Genomic DNA, 14,957 nt, shown 5'->3' with positions numbered 1-14,957 from the left:
TTATTTTAATCAAATCTCTTGTTCACTGTTGTCATAACACAGGATTCATCTTCCTAACTGCAACAGTGTTTAAGATATAATGGTTATGCATATTAATGAGTTCACATGACCATATATGGTCATCTGTTATTTTAATCAAATCTCTTGTTCACTGTTGTCATAATAACACAGGATTCATCTTCCTAACTGCAACAGTGTTTAAGATATAATGGTTATGCATATTAATGAGTTCACATGACCATATATGGTCATCTGTTATTTTAATCAAATCTCTTGTTCAACGTTGTCATAATAACACAGGATTCATCACCCTAACTGCGACAGTGTTTGAGTTATAACAGTTATGCATATTAATGAGGTTAGAAGCCCCCACCCCATGGGTGCCCAGCCACGTGGCCTAGCAGTGTGCTATTGGGGCAAAATGATGCATCTGATGACACAAATGCACATACAAAATTTGAAAGAAATCAGACTAATACAAAACATGTAGTTGCATAATGTCTATTTTCACAAAATCCAAGATGGCGGCCAAACCACGTGACTGATCAAAATAATATTATTTTTCTCATATGGAGCTAAGGGCAGGTATGGTATATATGAAAACATCTAGTAGATTGGTTGAATCGTCTCTGAGAAACAAATACCCAAACTTTTGGTCAATTTTGCTTAAAATCCAAGATGGCGGCCAAACCATGTGACTGATCTGAATTTTTTTTTAGATTTTTGAAAGGGTTTGATACACTGATGCCATGAAGCAAAATTGAAAATAATCCCTCAAGTGTTGCCAGAGTAAAAAACTACTTCCTGTTTAGAAGAAATCCAAAATGGTGGCCAAACCACGTGACCAATCGTAAAAAAATGTTCAAACATAAATGGGATTCATATATAGAAGCTAAATACTACATATGAGAGCATTCTACTTGGTGGTTCTGAAGAAGAAGATTTTTAAGTGTTTTTTGCCGTTTTTAGGAAAAACAAAATGGCGGGAAAAGTCACATGACCGCTAAAGTTTTTATTGCTGATATTTATTACACATGAGTTGTACTATATACCATAAAAAAATCTAGACGCCTAGACCCTGAGAAAGTGGTCAAACAGCCACTTCCGGTTTTATTTCAATCCAATATGGCTGCCAAACTAATTGACCAATCGAAATTCTGAAAGCATGTTGCACCAGTTCACATTAGGGACTATCAGTATAGAGCATTATCAGACCATTCCGTTCAGCGGTTTTCTCAAACGGCTTGACGAAAAAAGTTACGGAAGAAAGAAAGAAGAAAGAAAAAACCGGACAATAAGAATAGGGGCCTCGCCCTTCGGGCTTGGGCCCCTAAAGAAAAAACCGGACAATAAGAATAGGGGCCTCGCCCTTCGGGCTTGGGCCCCTAATTAAAGCCGCAAGCGGCGTCACTGGGGCCCAAGCTGACAAGATTCTGTTTCATAATTAATGTGGTCACATGTTAGACAATCAGGTAGCTTGAATTATCAGTAACATGAGGTCAAAATTAACTTGGTACCATGTATTTACCTGGTTTGGTTATCGAAATAGGGTTTTCAGGATATATAATGAGCCATGTTCTTATGCACAATAATGAGATTACATAATCATATATAGCCATTTCTAATGTCAGTTACATCTTTCATTCAATGTCTTCATAATGACACTAGTTACATGTCCTGCTCTCCGACAGTGTTTCAGATATGACTGCTATACATATTAATGAGTTCACATGACCATATATGGTCATCTGTTATTTTAATCAAATCTCTTGTTCACTGTTGTCATAATAACACAGGATTCATCTTCCTAATTGCAACAGTGTTTAAGATATAATGGTTATGCATATTAATGAGTTCACATGACCATATATGGTCATCTGTTCTTTTAATCAAATCTCTTGTTCACTGTTGTGATAATAACACAGGATTCATCTTCCTAACTGCAACAGTGTTTGAGATATAATGATTATGCATATTAATGAGTTCACATGATCATTTATGGTCTTCTGTTATTTTAGTCAAATCTCTTGTTTAACGTCATCATAATAGCGCAGGTTACATCTTCCTAACTACAACAGTGCTCGAGATATAGCAGTTATGCATACTAATGAGGTTAGAAGCTCCCCACCCCATGGGCGCGTAGCCACATGACCTAGCCATATGCCATTCAGGGGAAAGAATGTATCTAAAGAGTAGAATACACGTACAAAATTTTATTCCAATCGGACCAATACAACACATGTAATTGAACAATTTCTGTTTGCACAATATCCAAGATGGCGGCTTAATCATGTGACTGATCAAAATTATATTATTTTTCTCATATGGAACTATGGCCAGACATATTATTAATGAAAACATCTAGTAGATCGGTTGAAGCAGCTTAAAGAAACAAATGCCCAAACTTTTGGTCATTTTTATTTGAAATCCAAGATGGCGACCAAACCATGTGACTAATCAAAACTATATCATTTGTTTCAAATGGAGCAATGACCAAACAAAATATATACAACATATCTAGTTGATAGGTTGAAGCACCTTTGAGAAACAAATGGCCAAACTTTTGGTCATTTTTATCTAAAATCCAAGATGGCGGCCAAACCACGTAACTGATCGAAAATATATTATTTTTTTCAAATGGACCTATGGCCATACATCTGATATACAACGTATCTAGTTGATCGGTTGAAGCACCTCTGAGAAACAAATGTCCAAAATTTTGGTCAATTTTGCCTAAAATCCAAGATGGCGGCCAAACCATGTGACTTATCTGAATTTTGTCTTCGATATCTGAAAGAGGTCATTATAAAGCTGCAATTTAGCTGATTAGAAAATGGTCACATAATTGTAGCTTGATAAAAAAAACTACTTCCTGTCTAGAAGAAATCCAAAATGGCGGCCAAACCATGTGACCAATCATAACAATTTTTTCAAACTTAAATGTGCTTTGTATATTGAAGCTAAATACTATATATGGGGGCATTTCGCTTGGTGGTTCTGAAGAAGAAGATTTTCAAGCATTTTTTCCCGTTTTTGGGAGAAAAAACATGGCGGAAAAAGTTGAGGTTTACGTTTAGAATTTTTTTTCATATATCTACTACACATGAGTTGTACTATATGCCATAAAAAACCCTGATCGCCTAGACCCTCAGAAAGTGGTCAAATACCCACTTCCTGTTTAACTTCAATCTAATATGGCTGCCAAACTAATTGACCAATCAAAATTCTAAAAGCATGTTGCACCAGTTCACATTAGGGACTATCAGTATACAGCATTATCAGACCATTCTCTTCAGCGGTTTTCTCAAACGGCTTGACGAAAAAAGTTACGGAAGAAAGAAAGAAAGAAGAAATTAAAGCCGCAAGCGGCGTCACCGGGGCCCAAGCTGACAAGATTCTGTTTCATAATTAATGTGGTCACATGTTAGACAATCAGGTAGCTTGAATTATCAGTAACATGAGGTCAAAATGAAGTTGGTACCATGTATTAACCTGGTTTGGTTATCGAAATATGGTTTTCAGGATATATAATGAGCCATGTTCTTATGCACAATAATGAGATTACATAATCATATATAGCCATTTCTAATGTCAGTTACATCTTTCATTCAATGTCTTCATAATGACGCTTGTTACATATCCTGCTCTGCGACAGTGTTTTAGATATGACTGCTTTGCATATTAATGAGTTCACATGACCATATATGGTCATCTGTTATTGTTAATCAAATCTCTTGTTCACTGTTGTCATAATAACACAGGATTCATCTTCCTAACTGCAACAGTGTTTAAGATATAATGGTTATGCATATTAATGAGTTCACATGACCATATATGGTCATCTGTTATTTTAATCAAATCTCTTGTTCACTGCTGTCATAATAACACAGGATTCATCTTCCTAACTGCAACAGTGTTTAAGATATAATGGTTATGCATATTAATGAGTTCACATGACCATATATGGTCATCTGTTATTTTAATCAAACCTCAGGTTCACTGCTGTCATGATAACACATGAATCATCTTCCTAATTACAACAGTGTTTGAGATATAATGGTTATGCATATTAATGAGTTCACATCACCATATATGGTAATCTGTTATTTTAATGAAATCAATTGTTCAAGGTTGTCATAATAACACAGGTTTCATCTTCCTAACTCCATCAGTGCTTGAGATATATCAGTTATGCATATTAATGAGGTTAGAAGCCCCCACCCCCATGGGTGCTCAGCCATGTGGCCTAGCAGTGTGCTATTGGGGCAAAATGATGCATCTGATGACACAAATGCACATACAAAATTTGAAAGAGATCAGACTAATACAAAACATGCAGTTGCATAATTTCTATTTTGACAAAATCCAAGATGGCGACCAAACCTCGTGACTGATCAAAACAATATTATTTTTCTCATATGGAGCTAAGGCCAGGCATTGTAAATATAAAAACATCTAGTAGATTGGTTGAAAAACCTCTAAGAAACAAATGCCCAAACTTTTGATCAATTTTGCTTAAAATCCAAGATGGCGGCCAAACCATGTGACTGATCTGAAATCTTTTTTAGGTTTCTGAAAGGGTTAGATATACAGATGCCATGAAGCAAAGTTGAAAATAATCCCTCAAGTGTTGCCAGAGTAAAAAACTACTTCCTGTTTAGAAGAAATCCAAAATGGTGGCCAAACCACGTGACCAATCGTAATATTTTTTTCAAACGTAAATGGGATTCATATATAGAAGCTAAATACAACATATGAGAGCATTCTGCTAGGTGGTTCTGAAGAAGAAGATTTTCAAGTGTTTTTTGCCGTTTTTAGGAAAAACAAAATGGCGGGAAAAGTCACGTGACCGCTAAAGTTTTTATTGCTGATATCTATTACACATGAGTTGTACTATATACCATAAAAAAATCTAGACGCCTAGACCCTCAGAAAGTGGTCAAACAGCCACTTCCGGTTTTATTTCAATCCAATATGGCTGCCAAACTAATTGACCAATCTAAATTCTGAAAGCATGTTGCACCAGTTCACATTAGGGACTATCAGTATAGAGCATTATTAGACCATTCCGTTCAGCGGTTTTCTCAAACGGCTTGACGAAAAAAGTTACGGAAGAAAGAAGAAAGAAAGAAAGAAAGAAGAAAAAACCGAACAATAAGAATAGGGGCCACGCCCTACAGGCTTGGGCCCCTAATTAAAGCCGCAAGCGGCGTCACCGGGGCCCAAGCTATCAGACGAATTATGTAATTAAAGTGGTCAATGAATTGCCATTAAAGTACTTTGAATGATTTGTACAATGAGGTTGACATGCTGATGCTTCCTTCTATTTACCTGGTTCAGTTATTGAGATACGGTTTTTAGAATATACAAGGAGCCATGTGCTCATGCATATTAATGAGGTTACATAATCATAAATGATATTCTCTTATATGAGTTAATTATTTTGGTAGATGTCTTCATTATGGCACTGGTTGCATGCCTTGTTCTGCCAGTGTTTCAGATATGACAATTATGCATATTAATGAGTTCACATGACCATATATGGTCATCTGTTATTTTAATAAAATTTCTTGTTCACTGTTGTCATAATAACACAGGATTCATCTTCCTAACTGCAACAGTGTTTAAGATATAATGGTTATGCATATTAATGAGTTCACATGACCATATATGGTAATCTGTTATTTTAATCAAATCTCTTGTTCACTGTTGTCATGATAACACAGGAATCATCTTCCTAACTACAACAGTGTTTGAGATATAATGGTTATGCATATTAATGAGTTCACATGACCATATATGGTAATCTGTTATTTTAATGAAATCAATTGTTTAATGTTGTCATAATAACACAGGTTTCATCTTCCTAACTCCAACAGTGCTTGAGATATATCAGTTATGCATATTAATGAGGTTAGAAGCCCCCACCCCTTAGGCGCCCAGCGACAAAACCCAGCCACGTGCCATTCGGTTGAAAAAATGCATCTCAAAAGTAGAATGCACATATCCAATTTTAGTCAAATCGGACCAATACAACACATGTAATTGCACAAGATCTGTTTTCATAAAATCCAAGATGGCGGCCAAACCATGTGACTGATCAAAATAATATTATTTTTCTCATATGGAGCTAAGGCCAGGCATGGTAAATATAAAAACATCTAGTAGATTGGTTGAATCACCTCTGAGAAACAAATGCCCAAACTTTTGGTTAATTTTGCTTAAAATCCAAGATGGCGGCCAAACCATGTGACTGATCTGAAATCTTTTTTAGGTTTCTGAAAGAGATTGATATAGAGATGCCATACAACAATATTGAAAATAATCCCTCAAGTGTGGCATGAGTAAAAAAACTACTTCCTGTTTAGAAGAAATCCAAAATGGTGGCCAAACCATGTGACCAATCGTAATAATTTTTTTCAAACATAAACGGGCTTCATATATAGAAGCCAAATACTATATATGAGAGCATTCTGCTTGATGGTTCTGAAGAAGAAGATTTTTAAGTGTTTTTTGCCGTTTTTAGGAAAAACAAAATGGCGGGAAAAGTCACGTGACCGCTAAAGTTTTTATTGCTGATATTCATTACATATGAGTAGTACTATATACCATAAAAAAATCTAGAAGCCTAGACCCTCAGAAAGTGGTCAAACAGCCACTTCCGGTTTTATTTCAATCCAATATGGCTGCCAAACTAATTGGCCAATCAAAATTCTGAAAGCATGTTGCACTAGGTCACATTAGGGACTATAAGTATAGAGCTTTTTCAGACTATTCAGTTTAGCAGTTTTCTCAAACGGCTTGACGAAAGAAGTTGTGGAAGAAAGAAGAAGAAGATTTTGATTTTAACATGAACATTTATTTACAATTAGTTAACATTAACATTACAAATAATAATTCTCAGTTAAGTACAGATTTATAAAACTTTAGATCAGGAGCACATTATTTTGTCATAAAAATATATATGTGTACATTTGTTAAAAACTGTATAGTATTAGATTTTAACATGAACATTTATTTACAAATAGTTAACATTGACATTACAAATAATAGTTGTCAGTTAAGTACCAGTTTTTTTAAAACTTAGATCAAGAGCACATTATTTTGTCATAAAAATATATATGTGTACATTTGTTAAAAACTGTATTGTATTAGAATATGCCACTTTACATTAAGATTTTTTTACATGATATAACTTGCAATAATTAATTGTCCTTCTTCACACTTAGCAAGTGCTTCATTGATACACCATCGATTTATAAAGTAGTCTGTGTTCATGTAGTTTTTGAAGTAGTTGTATTCACCACAAATTCTTGATCGCAGTCTTGATTTAAACACTTCTTGTAGTTCTGTCGGTAAATCATCATTGATGGCGTTTCGCCTTGAAATGTGAATAGCTAGCTTCGCTGAAGTTAGGATGTAGTTCATCAGCGGTTTTACATGTTTAAGCTCTTTTCTGAGGGCGTTAATTGGTGTTCCAAGAACAAACCACCAATAAGGTAATATGAAGTTACCTCCAACTAGTTTTTTGCATATTGTTGCAACTAATTTAAACAAGGGTTGAAGGCGTGTGCACTGCAAAAAAATATGGATTAGATCATCTTTGTCTTGACAAAATATGCAGGTTGAGTTGGGACGATAGTTGCTTTTGAAAAGGAACGTTCCTGTTGCATAAGCTCCATGTAGGACACGCCACTGAAGGTCACCTTCTTGTTTTGAGATAGGAGGTAAGTAGCAAGCACTAAAGTCAGGTCGTATTGCATTAGGAAGAGACAGCAAATCTCTCCACACTGTGTCTAGATGGTCGGGCTGTTTTTCAAGCATTTGTGTATGTATCAAGAACTTGTATATTTTGCCTTTTTCTATTTTATATAACGGGCAATTTAAAACGGTTTCATTCTCTACGTTATTATAAACTAGCTCGAGCAAATAGTTGGGGTTCTTGTTAATGTTCTCCGTTTCTGTTGGTGTATCTGCAAAGTGCATGTCGATGGTTTCCTTGAAAGACTCGGGAATTGAGTTAAACAAGATTGCCAGTGACTTGCCTAGAAGGCGCATAGAGTAGACAGGGACTTGTCGTTTTATTTCAACTGTATTTAGCCAGCGTTTCTCAGTAAAGTGTATTAAGTCCCTAATTTTTGATATACCGCCATCGACAAAATGTTTGAAGACAAAAGGCTCATTTCGTAGAGAGTGCAAGATTAAGCTGTTATTGAAAAGTGGTTCACTGAGGATTGATGTTGTATCAGGTCGATCTCGCCGAATTGTTTTGAAAAGGGACCAGCAGTTGAGTAGATCGTGATAAAATATTTGATTGCAGTACAGATCAGTTCTGTGAAGGTCAATTATAAACAATTGTTTTGTGTATTTAAATATATTTGTTTGACTTAGAAAGTAATCAGTAAAGGAAAAAGATGGATGATTTAAACCAGAGTATAGGTATCGCTGTATGTATTGTAGGCGGAAGGATATTATACGACTGGAAAGGTGTACTAAGCCTTGTCCTCCATATTTCAGTGGTGTATACAAAAGAGTGGATGGTTTCCAGTGGCGCCCTTGCCACACGAATTCAAGGAATATCTTTTCAATGTCATTGATTACAGAGTTTGGAGGACACAGACAAACAAGACGATGGAATAATTTGGTTGCGACAAGTTGATTGACAATAATGACTCTCCCTTGATATGAGATAGCATGGGCATAGCGCCCCCACCATTCAAGTTTTGAGGTAATTTTTTCGATTGCTTCATCCCAGTTTTGTTGGTTGTATTCTGTGGTATTGCCTATGTATGTACCAAGCATTTTCAATCCAGTGCTATTCCACTGGATCCCCAATGGCGAGTCAATGCGGGTTCTCCAACTTCCTACCCAAAGTCCTTTGGATTTACCGTAGTTTACACGGGCGTTACTTGCACGTTCATAGACTTCAAGCCATTCTAACAGTTTCTGAAAATCTCTATTTTCAGTCACAAAGAAGCTGACATCGTCTGCATAAGCTGTGAGTTGGCATTTGCGATTGTTAGATCTTGGGATAGTTAGCCCTTTTATATTACTTTTAGTTCTTATCTTGTGCAATAGTGGTTCAATTGCTATTGCATATAATTGACCCGAGAGGGCGCAACCCTGTCTTATGCCACGTGAGAATGATACAGGTGCAGTTAATACACTATTGACCCGTACTAAACTTTCAGTATCTGTATAAATAAGCTTGATATAAGAGATAAAATTCTCACCAAAGCCGAATGCAGAAAGTGTATTGAAAAGATAATTGTGGTTTACTCTATCAAAGGCTTTTTCTTGGTCAAGAGCTACAATTCCTAGCGGGATGTTGGCTTGGTTAGAGTATGCAACACAGTCACGTAGCAGGTGAATGTTGTCAAATATCTGTCTGTGAGGGATTGTGTAGCTCTGATCAATATGGATGATTTGTCTTAGTACTAGTTTGAGACGTAAGGATAAGGCTTTGGTGAGAATTTTGTAATCAGCACAAAGGAGGCTGACTGGTCGCCAGTTTTTCAGTAGAGTGTTGTCTCCTTTTTTAGGGAGAAGAGTTATTACTGCCCTACGGCAGGATAGTGGTAGTGCGCCATCAGTGACAGAGGTGGAAAAAACATTATGCAGGTCATGGCCAAGTAAAAACCAAAATTTTTTATAAAACTCGACTGGTAGTCCATCGATGCCAGGGGTTCTTCCGTTCGAGATGTTATACACTGATTTAGAGAGTTCTTCATAAGAGATGGGATTGTCACATTGAGAAGACAGTTCAGGGTCAAGCTGAGGAAGATTCTGAAGAATTGTATTTTGAGCTTCTTTGGAAATTGGAGATGGTGAAAACAAATCTGAGTAAAACTGTCTTGTTAAGTGACATATTGCATTTGTATCCTCCGTTAGTTTGTTGTCATTGTCACGGAGTTGTGCAATTGATTTTCGTGAACCTCTATTTTTTTCTAAGTCGAGAAAAAAACTGCAGCAATTATCAGACTCATTAAAAAGTTGGTGACGAGATCGAATTGACGCCCCACGTACTTCTTTGTTTACTATGCCCTTTAGTTCATCTTTTTTTAGAGAAAGTTCTTTAATTTGTGCTTGGTTGTTGGATGTACTTTCTAAGCGTTTTATTTCTTGAACAAGTGTTTCTTTCATTTTTTTATAATTACTTGACTTGTTAGAGCAATATTGTTTTGTTAGTTCTTTTATTTTGTGTTTGCCAATGTCCCACCAGAGTTGTATAGAATTATACGTTTCTCTTTGCTTTTGCCACATTATCCAAAAGTCTTCAATTATATCACAATACATTTCGTCTTCAATAAGGCTTGTGTTAAAACACCACAAGGGACTGTGGTTATTAATTTTCCGTTGTGATATCATAATAGTAACCAATTTATGGTCAGAGAAGTGAAAAGACGGATCAATTGATACTTGCACAACCTTAGACATAACTGTTTTATTGATGAAGAAAGTATCAAGTCGAGAGCAGCTGTTACCTCTTTCCCAAGTAAACTCTCTTTTGTTGGTGTGAATACGACGCCATGCATCGACCAATTTATAGCGGCTTAATATGGTCTGTAAAAAACGAGCAGATTGTGGGTGAGGCTCGGTTCCATTATTGCGATCTATTGTGGCGTTTAGCGTGCAATTGAAGTCGCCTGCAATGATGATGGGAATATCATTGCCTAGGTCGTGTATTGTTTTCTTGAGGATTTTATAGAATCCAAGGCGCTCAGAGCCATAGGTCGGTGCATATACATTGAGTATGTTGTATGATGACTCATTGATTGTGACATGTAGATGTAATAAATGTCCATCAACAATACTATGTGTTGTGTGCACGTCAATTTGTTTATTTGGATGTGTGAGGATTGCTACACCAGCGGATGTATTGGTACCATGTGAAAAGTATATTGGCGCGCGCCATACCACCTGCCACCTGGCTTCGTCGTCCGGGAGAGAATGAGTCTCTTGCAATAAATATAGGTCAGATTTGGTATTGACCTTTAGAAAGTTGAACAAATCATGACGTTTCAGAGAGTCACGACAACCGTTAGCATTCCAAGTTGTTATGGATATACGTGACATAATGGCAGTAATGGAAAAATAAGTGCAGACAATTATTACTCGTCTAGATCTGTGACATTTGAGCCCATATTCTCTAAGATCCACAATAATAATGACGATAATAATATAAAAATGTAATGTGTGCTTAATTAAAATCATGAACATAATTGTTTTATATATTACAGCAAAGCGTTTACAATCCACGGTACGCAGACTGGTGGCCATACGAGCAGAAAGTTCAGCAATTATGAGTGAGTATATAGCGTGTAAAAAATAGAGAGGTGTGCTGTTTGTACAAGTGTATATATAGTTGATTGGAGTTTTTAAAAAGCGCTTTGAACCCGCAGTAAGCAGAATGCAAAACCTCTGACTACTGTGTTTAAATATTGGTGTCGACATAGTGGTGATATATAAACGTACCTCTGTTAAGTATTTGTTTATATGAATATACATATACATAGTTATGATAGTAGCACAGGTTATTGAGTCCGCAGTTAGCAGACTTGTGTAATGTATTGGCATCTTAATAACCTGGTGGTGCACCTCGAGTAGGATGCACACACACAATTTAGTGATATAAATATATAGTTGAATGGTTGTAATAGAATCAGAGAGTTTAGAGTCCGCGGTAAGCAGACTTGGAAAGATCAGACTTGTGCATATAGAGACTGATATTGGCATTTTAATAACATAATACAATTCATATATGATGCACAAATATAATTTATTGGTATAAATATATACATGAATGGTTGTAATAGAAACAGAGAGTTTAGAGTCCACGGTAAGCAGACTTGGAAAGATCAGACTTGTGCATTTAGAGACTGATATTGGTATTTTAATAACATGATAATACAATTCATATATGATGCATAAACATAATTTATTGATATAGATATATAGATGAATGATTGTAATAGAAACAGAGAGTTTAGAGTCCACGGTAAGCAGACTTGGAAAAATCAGACTTGTGCATATAGAGACTGATATTGGTATTTTAATAACATAATACAATTCATATATGATGCATAAACATAATTTATTGATATAGATATATAGATGAATGATTGTAATAGAAACAGAGAGTTTAGAGTCCACGGTAAGCAGACTTGGAAAGATCGGACTTGTGCATTTAGAGACTGATATTGGTATTTTAATAACATAATACAATTCATATATGATGCATAAACATAATTTATTGGTATAAATATATACGTGAATGGTTGTAATATAATCAGAGAGTTTAGAGTCCGCGGTAAGCAGACTTGGAAAAATCGGACTGTATTTGGAGACTGGTATTGGCATTTTAATAACATGATGGTGTAACTGATATAGGATGAACAAATATAGTTTATTGGTATGAATGTATACATGAATGGTTGTAATAACAATAGAGTGTTTAGAGTCTACAATGAGCACACTTGGACAGATACGGCAATTGTATTCGGTGAATCGTATCGCTATATCAATAGCGCGTAGACTTAGTTTTAGTAAGATATGTACACCTGGGGTAATCGGACTTTTGCATGTGGATGCCGATATTAGCATATTATGGGTTTGCTGATATATCTCAGATATCTCGTATAAGTAAAATAGAATAATGAGAGAATACGACTTATTTATTTCAGCGCTTACAAAGCGGTTAGAGTCCATAGTAAGCAAACATAGGGTAATCAGATTAATATTAGTAAGAACAGTATTTGATATCACCATGGTGACAAATGAGTAAAAGCGTTGTGAGATAAAGAAATCTAGTGTGTTGGCAGCTGTGTTTGTGTGATATATTTTGTTTTTTATAACAGTTTTACAGTTCACAGTGAATAGACTTGGCACACTAAGACTCGTGCATATATTCAAGGGAACCCGAATCACCATAGAAATGAGTAAATGTAACGTTCTTAGAAAATAAAGATTCATGTGAGTATATATGGAAACCATTTCATTTTTAATAAAGTCAGTATACTTTATAACTCTTGTAATACGCAGGATTGTTATGTTCGATCCTGTTTGCTTATTCGCACAGAATAGCGGGATGACTGTGAGTAGAAATATTATTGCAGATGCGCGCAATTTTCCCAAGTAGCCAAGGGTATTGACTATACCGGGAATAAGTTTAACATTCGTATATATATAGTGAAGAAATGCGAGACCCATCACTGTTTTGGATGTATTAAATTTAGAGACTTGATGTGTTTCTGCAATTTGATTAACACCTTCTGAATACGAGCCTTTTGTAGTGCACTTGGTATGCCAGAGGTGCGCAGCTGTTTAAACGAATTGTACAATTTCCTAGCATCAGGACAAAAGTCTAGGCATCGATCTAGGATTTTCTTTGAACCTTTAATATCTACCAACAGTTTCATAAGTTGGTCAAGTTGTACAGTGTCTGTATCCCGACTACAGGTAGATTCGGAATCAAAATTTAGATCCGATAAATCTGAAATAGACTGAGTTTCTGAAGCCACACTAGCGTTGTCTTCATGATCAGAATCACACAAGTCACCACCAACACGCATTAAGTTTGCTTTTGTTAGTGTCGCGATTGGTGGAGTAAAGGAGTATGGGGGAGTTGAAGGAGGGGTTCGTACCCTCTCTTCTTCAGTAGTAACGTTTGTATTTTTGTCAAATGGGTCTATAATAGTGTCGTTTATTTCCTTATTATTATTGTTATTATAATTTATATTACTCATGTTGGCACTGTTGTGTTCAGTTGTTTCCATTGTATCAAAGTCATTGACGTCGTTGTCACTGCCCTGTGTATCCATAACAATTTTAAGATCGGCTTTTAAGCGTTCACTGTATTTATCAGTATTAACCTGTAGTTTTTTTCCAGTTTTAGTACGTTTATTTCGGTGAGAGGTAGTTTCTGTTATTATTTCAACATTTTCGCTTGTTTTTTCAGTTGCTGTGTCAACACTGCGTGATATAATGTCGTCGATTATAGCATCAACAATAGAAGTGTTATTTGAAGTTATCAAAGATTTTTCATTTTCGGTTTCATTCATGGTGGTCATGTCACAAATAGTTTCATGCACGTTGCTTGGGCAATTTTTGCGAACATGACCAGTCTGTTTACATTGAAAGCAACGTATTTCATCCGTAGATAAATATATAGAATATGCACGTCCTTCAAACATAATATTGACTACACCATTTATATGTTCGTTGCGTAATAAAACAAATGCTTGTCGGCGAAACGACTTAACGTGTTTGAGTGATTCAGATTTGCATCCAAGCGCAATTGTGCGCATTCCGCCTACAACACGACCGTATTCAGACAACAAGTTTAAAAGCAGTGAATCTGGAATGAAAGGTGGTACATTAGAGAGTACTACACGTGTGGCTGGTTTCACCAGTTGTTCTACACTAATGAGTTGAGCTTCAATCACAATACCCGTATTTACAATGTAATCAACAAGGTCAGTTGAGGACAAAAATACAACTACAGCCCGGTTCATTCGAGAAGCAGCGACAATATTGTCATCGCCAATAATGGCACCAATAGCAATAACATACTGTTCTACAGTAAAGTTTTCAAAAGACGTACATCTAACAGCATGTTTGCGTGTTAGGAATACGCCAGGTGGTCGGTCACTGGGGGTCGCCATCTTGGCTGACCACCACCCAAACCACAACACAAAATTAAATCCAAGAAAATCACAGCAATCCGCTGAAAATACTACACAAAAATAAAACAATAAAGTAATCCAATGTACCACCAAATTTCTAGTGGCAACAAAAAAGATGATAAAGTGTAACTTACAGCTAAAACTGTCTTATTTGTCAGAGCTCTTCTCAGACACGTCTTCACAGTGGAAGAAAGAAGAAGAAAGAAGAAGAAAAAACCGGACAATAAGAATAGGGGCCTCGCCCTTTGGGCTTGGGCCCCTAAAAACTGAACA

General features: G+C 36.1%; 1 long non-coding RNA gene across 1 annotated transcript; it reads left to right on the top strand.

Annotated features, from left to right (window-relative positions):
* Positions 1-8,603: 8,603 nt before the first annotated feature.
* Positions 8,604-14,255, top strand: LOC146730184 (uncharacterized). The gene is made up of 4 exons (XR_014927853.1): positions 8,604-8,728; positions 11,241-11,306; positions 12,858-12,972; positions 13,958-14,255. It is a non-coding gene; the product is annotated as an uncharacterized LOC146730184 (long non-coding RNA).
* The last annotated feature ends 702 nt before the right edge of the window (positions 14,256-14,957 follow it).

The sequence above is a fragment of the Saccoglossus kowalevskii genome, chromosome 20 (assembly GCF_978046115.1).
Source record: "Saccoglossus kowalevskii chromosome 20, keSacKowa6.1, whole genome shotgun sequence".
In the NCBI taxonomy this organism is placed as follows: Eukaryota; Metazoa; Hemichordata; class Enteropneusta; family Harrimaniidae; genus Saccoglossus; species Saccoglossus kowalevskii.
This window is presented reverse-complemented; position numbering and strand designations above follow the sequence as displayed.